We start from the raw sequence: 9,896 nt of genomic DNA, 5'->3' as shown, positions 1-9,896 counted from the left end.
CAAGTAAATAAAAGCAGATGGGACCCAGTTTCAGTGTGCTCTTCACGAAAGAGACACCCTGGCCCCCATGCTTTCTAAATTCATGTTTCTTGTCTAGCATTTTCATTTGTGCATGGGCCCCTCCTTCAGATCCTGAACCCCACCTGCAGGTGGTGGCACCGCAGGAAGACACTCGGGAATGTCCTTCTCCCTTCCTCTCCTTTCCTCACCCATCACACAGTAGGTACTTCCTGCATACTGCATATGGCAGTTCTTACACGCGCAGACTTGATAGCACGCTCACGGGGCATAAAAAGCAGCATGCCAAGGAGCCAAAATAAAAATACAGGTGTAATTGTCAAGTGATTGACAAAAACATCAGAGACAGTGAGCTATCCAGGGACACAGAGCTGGGGAAGTGTGGTCAGAGCAGCCCTTACACTCTGAAGTGTAGGGGGAATGTGGATACTGGACAAGGTGAAGTGTGAACAGCTGGGGTCAGGGCAGCTGGAGAACAACATGCAGGTAAATGCTAAGGACCGAGGTTTGGACTTGATCGGGAGAAAACGGAATTTTGGATGGTTTTGAGCAAATTGACATGATGAAGACAATGCTTTAGAGGGAAATGGTGACTAGCCCTTGAAATGGTTTCACAGTAGTTTTCTCCTTATTTGATTGGACAAACATCATAACAAGAGCAAATATAAAAAATGGAAAAGTATTCACACCACAACAGCCAGATGTGTGGCACGTTTTTATTCCCTTGTCTTTGCTTCTAACCATACACATTTTTCATGCCTGATATCAATTTTTCAGTTTGCAGATTTCTCTCAACACTTTTTGCGTTGCTGCCTATTCTCCCCTTGGGTGCAGTTTGCATATCATGTTGTTTATTAGGTGCAAGACTGTGAGCAACTTAGGCTTTTCGGGACCCAGTTTCCTCATTTTAAAAATGAGGGCAATCACAACTGTTAGGTTAGTATAAAGCAGGGTTGACTGGTGTGAATAGATGATGATTATTGCTATTCTTCTGAACTTCTAGCTTAAACCTTAGATTCAGTTCTCTTGTGATCTTTTGATGTGGATCATATTTTTACCGTTTTAATCTCCCAAATATGTGTAACAAGAAAACACTTTCACTCACTTTATTCACCTGATCTTGTCCACACCCTTTTTAGGCATCATTCCCCTTTGTGGATACAGAAACGAGAGGTTTGTAGACTCGCCTTGTGACTGATAGCTGGTCTCCGCTCTTTTGGCCTCCTGTCTCCATTGTTCAGACACGAGCTGCCCTCCACACACGGCACGGGTTCAGCCTATTATTTTCCTCTATTGTCCCCATTATAAGTCTTCCTGGGCTTCTCTACCCTCCTTCAGACTCTGACGCTGCTCACCACACTCCAGCCACCCTGGGCTCGGCTCCCTGAACAGGGTGAGCCCATTTCACACTCAGGGTGCTGGTGCTGGCCTTTGCTGTTTCTTCCCTCCGAAAGGCACGCATCCACGTCCTTCCTTCTGCTCTCACTCCAGCGCCACCATCTGAGGCCTCCCCTGACCATTGGGCCTACAGTCGATCACCCTGTCCGAAGGCCTTGTCTATCCCCTATCCTGCTTTTCCTGTCTTCACAACACTTTACAGGAGTGGCACCGTGTTAGTTATGCAATTTCTTTTTGTTGCCTGCCTTCCCCACTCAGATGCAAGCCCTTCGCAGGCAGGGAGTCTATTCGCCGCTGTCTGCACCCTTCCATCCAGTTCCAGGCACATAGAAGGTGACTCAGTGAATTTGAATAAGTAGCAGAGGCGTTGTTGGAAGAGGTGAGCCCTGGGCTCTGAGCGCCCTGCATGAGCCAGCATGGCATGCCAAGGGCACAGGCCCCGACTGCTCACTACCCAGGCAATTCCTCAAAGTTGGGTTTGCAGCAGGCCACCTTAAAGGATGAGTAAGCCCAGCCAGGTGTGGCTCAGCAGTTGAGTGTTGGCCCAGGAACCAGGAGGTCACCGGTTCGATTCTGATCAGGACACATGCCCAGGTTGTGGGCTCGATCCCCAGTAGGGGCTGTGCAGGAGGCAGCTGATCAATGATTCTCTCATCATTGATGTTTCTATCTCTCTCTCCCGCTCCCTTCCTCTCTAAAATCAATGTGTGTGTGTGTGTGTGTGTGTGTGTGTGTGTGTATGTGTGTTTAAAAAGGATGAGTAATCTCTCCCCTGGGCCTCTGGCTGGCTGCTGTTTAACTTGGCTATTAGCAGGATTCTTTTTCCCTTTTGGGATGATTTCCTTGATGCGTGTTCTCCCAAATTTAATAACTGAGGTAAAATGTAGGGACAGTGTGATTGCTTCTTTTGCATGTTTCCAAATTGTACCTCAGACAGATTTGATGGATGCATTGTTCTGTTGGCCCTGGCTTTGGAGAAATGAGACTGACAACCTCACCAAAATCAATTTTTATCATTAGAAAAAAATGTTTAATTGGTGTATAATGATGTATTTTAATTGGTTTAATTTGCATTATTTCAGTGATTAAAAAGGTTGTATGTAATTTATTATCTACATATCCTTGTGTATAACCTTTTTTATTTTTTTTTAAATATATTTTATTGATTTTTTACAGAGAGGAAGGGAGAGGGATAGAGAGTTAGAAACATCGATGAGAGAGAAACATCAATCAGCTGCCTCCTGCACACCCCCTACTGGGGATGTGCCCGCAACCAAGGTACATGCCCTTGACTGGAATCGAACCTGGGACCCTTGAGTCCGCAGGCTGATGCTCTACCACTGAGCCAAACCGGTTAGGGCTGTGTATAACCTTTTCATCCCCTTTTAATTACTTTATACAAGAATCCGGGTACTGATGTTATGAATATCGATCAGTTTTCATATCACTGGAGAGCAGATTCTCATCAGTGTTGTTGTCACCTACTTCTTCTCTGACATTCCATTATTGCATTATTTCTATTACATGTTGTTGAGTAACTTTTTCTTTGATATAGTAGAACATATGGATCTTGTCTCCATCGATGTCCTTAATTTACTCAGTAATTACACATTGCTTTCCTGCCCTTTATTTCTGTTTTTAAAGTTTGTGAATAGATTTCCAATTTAACTTCGATTCTTCTGGAGTCACTGTGTGATGTGCCGGGAGGTGGTCACTGGGCTCCAGGTCGGCACCCACCCCGTGTGATCCTGCCCGGGGAGGCAGCCTGACCACTGAGCACATGGCAGGGCGGGCGGAGGTGGGAAGATGCTGCTCTGACCCCGGAAGCTGTCATCCACCAGAGGACAGTCTGTCTGAGAACCAGACGCAGTGCGTGTGCCAACAGTGATTAGAAGTATAAACCAAGGTTTCTGGTCCTCCTGGGGAGCAGTCCCCTCGAATGAGAGGACCAGAGAAGCCCTCTTAAGGAGGGCAGCTTTCTACCCAGATAGTAGAGGAGAGGATTTTCAGGGACAGGTGGGGCTAGAGGAGGAGGGGGTGTGTTTGGGGAGAAGACCAAGCAAAGACTTGGAGGCAAAAGAAGAAGAAAACAAAGACACCAGCAGAGAATGATCAGGACGTGCCCAACGTTGACTGAAGCACCATTCATTCACTTCTGGCTTGTCTGGTTTTGCTTTGTAAAGAAAACATGGGTAGCCCTGACGGTGTGGCTCAATTGATTGAGCATCGTCCCATGTACCAGGAGGAGGTCACCAGTTCAAATCCACAGGACACATGCCTGGGTTATAGGCTTGCCCTCTAGTAGGGAGTGTGCAGGAGGCAGCCAGTCAATGTTTCTCTCTCTCTCTCTCTTTCTCTCTCTCCCTCTCCCTTCCTTCCTCTGAAATCAATGAAAACATTTAAAAAAAGAAAACCTGGGTAGAACATTTCTATCTTTAGTCAGCTGACCTTCCTATTTCTCTTTGGTTCTCAACGTATCTCCCACATATGGTTTTTTGTTTTGTTTGTTTTGTTTTTATTTAAAAAGCATTTATTCTTTGATATTATTTCCCTTCTTTTCTTACAGATGATTTTTCATATCATTTTTATCAGACTCTTTTTCTGTTGGTTCATCAAGTCTCAAACCAAGTGTTACCTCCTTTAAGAAGCTGGTCCTGATTGCACCTCTGCCCGATCCCCAGACTCAGCTGATAGCCTTGCTCTGGCTGCCGCTCATACCAGTCCCAGGACAGGGACACACGGTCTCTCCACTAGGCGGCAGGGTCCTGGGGATACGGCTGAGCTCCTCCCATTTTCCTCCTCCCAGTTCCTGGTGCCTCAGTAAACCTGCACGCCTGCATGATGAGTGAAGTGAGGGAGATAACCAAGAGCCAGCTCACTGAAGGTGGAGCACAGCTGGGAGCGTTTCCGGATATTAGGGAGGATATCAGATCGTAGAAAGTGAGGAGCAGGGATCTGCTAATTACAAAGCCAAGTAGAAGTGAAGATACAGCAAAAGAGGGAGGAAATACAGAGTTTCAAAAAAAAAAAAAAAAAAAAAACAATCCTGAAAAAACAAACACATGTTTGCAGTCAGGGAGGCAGTGAGGACACGGCTGAGAAGAGCTGCTGTGTCACAGCTTACACAGCGCCGCCTCAGGATGGTCTAACGCACCGGTTCTGCCACTTCAATGTTCACCAGCCGCCTGGCGGGCTTGCAGAAGTGCAGGTGCTGGGCCCGTTCCCTGTTAGGTCTTTGCATCTCTACGGAGCTCCCAGGCGATCCTGCTGCTGCCACACTTGGAGAACCACTGGTCTGCGATAGGTTCCCAGCCACGCCCCCTCCACTCCCCCACTTTCTTACACACCCTATTGAGCCTTACTGCATGGCAGGCATTGTTCTAAGCACCTTATCTAAATTAATACATTTCATTTCACAACCTTATGAGATACTTGTGGCAACTCCATTCTACACATGAAGGAAAAAGCAAGAGAAGTGGAACTGTGCTCGGTAAGCGCTGGGCCTGTGGGCTGTGAGAGCAGTTTTAAATGCCATCAAGCAGTCAGACTGAGCCTGTCAGCTTTTTTCTTCTTTTTTTCTGGGCTTTACAGAAAGTCTGGTCTCTGGATACTCTCACTTTGAGCAAACTAGCTTTTACCTTTAAAAATACAGTTTGTGTGCCAGATTATTTTCTTCTGTGAATTACTTCCTTCTGTCTCTAAGGGTTACAAAGAGAGCAGTGCACCCCTGTTCCTTCAGCATCTCAGCTACTTCCTGAGCAATGACGATGCTCCCTGTGCCAGCTGAGCAAAGGGGACTCAGGAGCCTGACAGGCTTGGATGCAGAGGCAGCTCAGCCCGCGGCCAGCACCGCGCCTCAGGTCAGGGCGGCACTGCACCGCACAGGGGTCTTCTTGCCTCCTTGCACCACCCTCCCTAGTAAGGGAGGGAGACTTCCTGGAAGAGGAGCAGGGACTTGCTGATAGATAGGATTTGAGAAGGCGGGGAAACAACACCGGGAGCTTCAGGTAGAAGGAGTTGCTCAAGTGGTTTGAGAATGAACATCCCTACTTTGTGAAATAGGAGTTTTGTGTGGGCGACGCAGACATTGTTGGAGGGTGTGAGGGAGCTATGGCTATGGTGTGGATCAGCTAGGTTGTGGTTGGATATTAGATTTGGGAGAGCTTTGACGGTCCGCTGAGACATCCAATATCCACAAATGGTGAGGGACAACTGGGCATAGTGGAGCAGAAGAGGGACACAATGAAGTACATGTAAGTATAGGTGACCCTAAGTAATTGTTGGGGCCAGTGGGGTGGAGATTTCATAGTAATACTTGATGCCAATCATTGAAAACCCTACTGATTTTACTGATTTTAACAAAACCCACTAGTTTTCACTTTGCTGTAAAGAACAGTGACCTGCCCTAGCTGGTTTGTGTCAGAGGACAGAGCTTTGGCCTTCGGATCAGAGTCCCGGGTTTGATTCCAGTCAAGGGCATGTACCTTGGTTGCAGGCTCCTCCCCAGCCCTGGCCTGATCGGGGCGCATGCAGGAGGCAGCCAATAGATGTGTTTCTCTCACATCAATGTTCTCTCTGTCTTTCCCTCTCTCTTCCACTCTCTCTAAAAGATCAATGGAAAAACATCCCCGGGTGAGGATTAACAAACAAACAAACAAAATAACAGTGACTCAAGTTTCACCACATGCGCAGTGGTTTTATGAACTTTGACCGACTGTCCCATTGCACTTGCCCTTTCCCCTCCGGGGCGTTGGCACGTTATGGCCGGAGCTTGAGAGAAGATGCCAGGACACGTGTCACCACCCTGCCCCCGTGGGGTTTGAGTGTTTGGGAGTATTATCTTACCAGCAGTTTATCTGATGGGTTAGCATTGGGACCAAATTGGAGGAAGGACACTAGTTGGGTAGCAAGTCCACTGATGCAAATGGGGAGTGAAGGATGCTTGGACGCAGGTGGGAGCCACGCGTGTAGCAAAGTGTCACTTCTTTTCATAGCTGGATAACATTCCATTGACACATATAAACTACATTTGCTTAACCATTTATCTGCCCAGCTGCTCCCGCCTCTGCCCAGCTGCTCTGCCTCTGCCCAGCTGCTCCACCTCTGCCCAGCTGCTCCCGCCTCTGCCCAGCTGCTCCCGCCTCTGCCCAGCTGCTCCCGCCTCTGCCCATGCTGCACCCGCCTCTGCCCAGCTGCTCTGCCTCTGCCCAGCTGCTCCCGCCTCTGCCCATGCTGCACCCGCCTCTGCCCAGCTGCTCTGCCTCTGCCCATGCTGCTCCCGCCTCTGCCCAGCTGCTCCCGCCTCTGCCCAGCTGCTCCCGCCTCTGCCCATGCTGCTCCCGCCTCTGCCCAGCTGCTCCCGCCTCTGCCCAGCTGCTCCCTCCTCTGCCCAGCTGCTCCCGCCTCTGCCCAGCTGCTCCCGCCTCTGCCCAGCTGCACCCGGTGCCTAAACACCTTGTTTCCTCCCTTCTTCACCCAGTTGCTCCAGGTGAAGCATCCTGCAAGGCTCAGCGCTGACGTCACACCTCCCCAAAGCGGTCCTCCATCCTTTAGTCCTTGGAGATGGTTATGCTCTCCTTTTAGCGCACTGTCCCCCCTGTTTGTTTCCTCTCCCTCTCACAGTAAGCTTCTAGAATGGGGTTGGAATCACCCCGCACCCCGAGCCTCCTGTTCTTTGTTTTGTTGTTAATTCTCACCTGAGGCTATTTTCCCATTGCTTTTCAAAGAGAGTGGAAGGAAGAGAGAAAGGGAGAGAGGGAGAGAGGGAGGGGGAGAGAGAGAGAGAGAGAGTGAAAGAAACATCGATGTGAGAGACACATTGACTGGTTGCCTCCCACACGCACCCTGACTGGGAGTGGGGCATGAACCACAACCCAGGGGAATCCAACCAGCCCCGCTTCAGTAGTAGGGCTAGGCTCTAACCACTGAACCACCGCCGGGGCACGTCCTGCCCTTAGTACCTGCTCAGATGGGGTTTTCCTTTCCCTCAATCAGAGCCGCCAGGCAGCCATGCTTACTGCGCACCAGCCTCTGCCCTCGCCCAGCACCCAGCACTCAGCACCCAGCACCCAGCACCCAGCACCCAGCACTGGTTTGGGTCAGGTTCCCAGGGGCCTGCGCCTGGGACACAGCACCCCTCCCGGGGAAGCAGGAGCCGCCAGCCCTGGAGCTGTCCCACTGAAGGGACCGTGGTCTCCAGGCCTCCGGACCCTCTGATGCCTTCCCCTCCTCTTCGTAACGTCGGGACAGGACCGTCCTGGCGCGGGCTGAGGGGAGCCTCCAAGTTCAAGTGTGGAAAGCAGGGAGCCTAAGCCTGGTCTCCGGGTCAGAAGTTCCCGTGGCCTCCCCGGGCCTGCTCTGAGGACGGGCCTGGCAGCCTCGGTCCCCGCTCTCGCCCTCCGCGGTCCTTTCCTCCAGGCGGGGAGCGGGGAGAGGACCCCTGAGCCCTCCTCTGCCAACAAAACACTCATCCACCCCCAGCCCCGCCGGACCCGATGTGGAGGCGCCCCTGCCGCACGCCCTCTGCTGGGAGACTCGGGAACCACAGAAACAGACTCCAGATGGAAGCCCTGGAAAGAAAGTCCTGGATAGCGCCCTTTTCTTCTTTCCGGATGCCTGCCCAGCTTCCCTGCATTCTGGTAACAGCGTCAGCAGCTGTCATTTCTGAGCCCGATTCTGTGCTAAGTGTCCCCAGGGCATCAGTGCATGTCATCCTGCAGATCCCAGTACTTGCTCCCTTGGTACAGATGAGGAAACTGAGGCACGGCGAGGGAAGTAACTGCTCAAAGCCTCACAGTGGTGGCGGAGGCAGGATTCACACCAGCCCCGCCAGGCCTGGACCCGCTGCCCTGGAAGGTCCGGTGACTGCCCGGCCTGCCTCTCCGCGCGGACGCCCCTCTGGAGGCTGAGTGAGGCCCAAGGCCCACGTCTTCCTGCCCCCACCCCCTCTCCCGCCCTCTCGAGACCCAGACCGGCTTCTCCTGGAAGGTGGGGCTTGCCTTGGTCTTCCTTGGACACATCCCTGCCCTGCTCCAGATCAACCATTTCCCTGGGACAAAACCAATCACCGAATTCCAATGTCGGCTATGGTGTGGATCAGCTAGGTTGTGGTTGGATATTAGATTTCCCAAAGCTCTCCCAAATCTAATATCCAATGTCTGTTTCTAGCTCTCTATCCCTCTCCCTTCCAATAAGCAGTGTCCTTTCCACCAATCAATCCCCAGGCTTAGCAACAGCCGGACTATTTCTCTACGCATCTGCATCTATCCCACTGGGAAACATCACAATCGTTTCGGCACCTCTGTGCCTTCCTAGACTGTAACCAGGCTCCTGAGAGGGACTCAGGAGTGTGTCCCCTGCACCCTTCCCAACAGGCTTTCCCTCATGGAGACTTAGGGTTCCCTGCACGCACTGCGTCCTTCCCTCCACGACACCCAGTGACAGTAGCCCCGGGAACTGCATTCACCCACGTGATCGCTGCCTTAGGGAGGTGCTGCAGGGCTGGAGCATTCTCTGAACCCTGGGTCTGAGCATCAGGATCCCGGGGCACCCAGACGGTCAGAACTCCTGTCTGTGCTCGGAAGGCCCACGCTGGCTCAGGACTTGGGATGGGTCCCTGTCCCTGATACTGCTGGGCAACCAACGTCTCATGCAGCATGTACATAGACAGCTAACAGGTGGGCACCTGGTGCCAGGCCCTGCCCTAAGCACTTTGTTGGCTCATTCATTAGCACCACCTTGTAAAGTCAGTTTATTGCTGTTTTACTCCTTTAACAGGCCCAGAAAAGGAGGCGGCACAGCTGGAATTTGAATCCAGTCACTCTGGTTCCAGAGTGTTCATTTAAGCGCTGCATACAGCTCAATAAATAAATTCTGGGTGCCTTGAATTCCGCTTACAATAACCCGGCCTGTTAGGATGAAAATAAGTTAGATATAGCGATGACTTACTGTTTGCAGCCCGGAGGACCCAAAGGTTTCCTTTGCATGTGGTCTGCTGGCTCCTGCCTAAGCTCCTGGCCAGCACGCGCCTCAAGCCTGCCTGTCAATAGCCGCACACCTGCCTCAGCACAGGCACCCGAGGAGCCTCCTCCTCGCACAGGTAAGCCTTGCAGGTGTTGCCCGGGCCTCGTATCTGACTCCAGCACTGGCTCCCGCAGTCTGAATCCTGGCCAGCAGGCTCAAGCCTGGGCGCCCCCACCTGGGCCATCCTGCCAGCAGAACCTCACACAGGACTCTTAGGAAGCACCTGAAATCAGGTACTTTATTATAGCAGGAACCACCTTTATTACAGTAAGAACTACCTTTCTATCTTCTCTCACACTGAGCTAAGGTAACCAGACTGGGACAAACAGGTATCTAGAACCCAAGTCCTGGCAGACCCAGCATGGTTAACAAAGCATCTTAATAAATGAAACACAAAACTGATGTAATTATTTAATGACATGGGAAAATAACGTTATAAAATAAGCTGGTCACGAATA

Source organism: Myotis yumanensis, unplaced genomic scaffold (assembly GCF_028538775.1).
Source record: "Myotis yumanensis isolate MYYU_CA2020_CCGP unplaced genomic scaffold, mMyoYum1.0.hap1 SCAF_8, whole genome shotgun sequence".
In the NCBI taxonomy this organism is placed as follows: Eukaryota; Metazoa; Chordata; class Mammalia; order Chiroptera; family Vespertilionidae; genus Myotis; species Myotis yumanensis.
Note: the sequence above shows the minus strand (reverse complement) of the source record.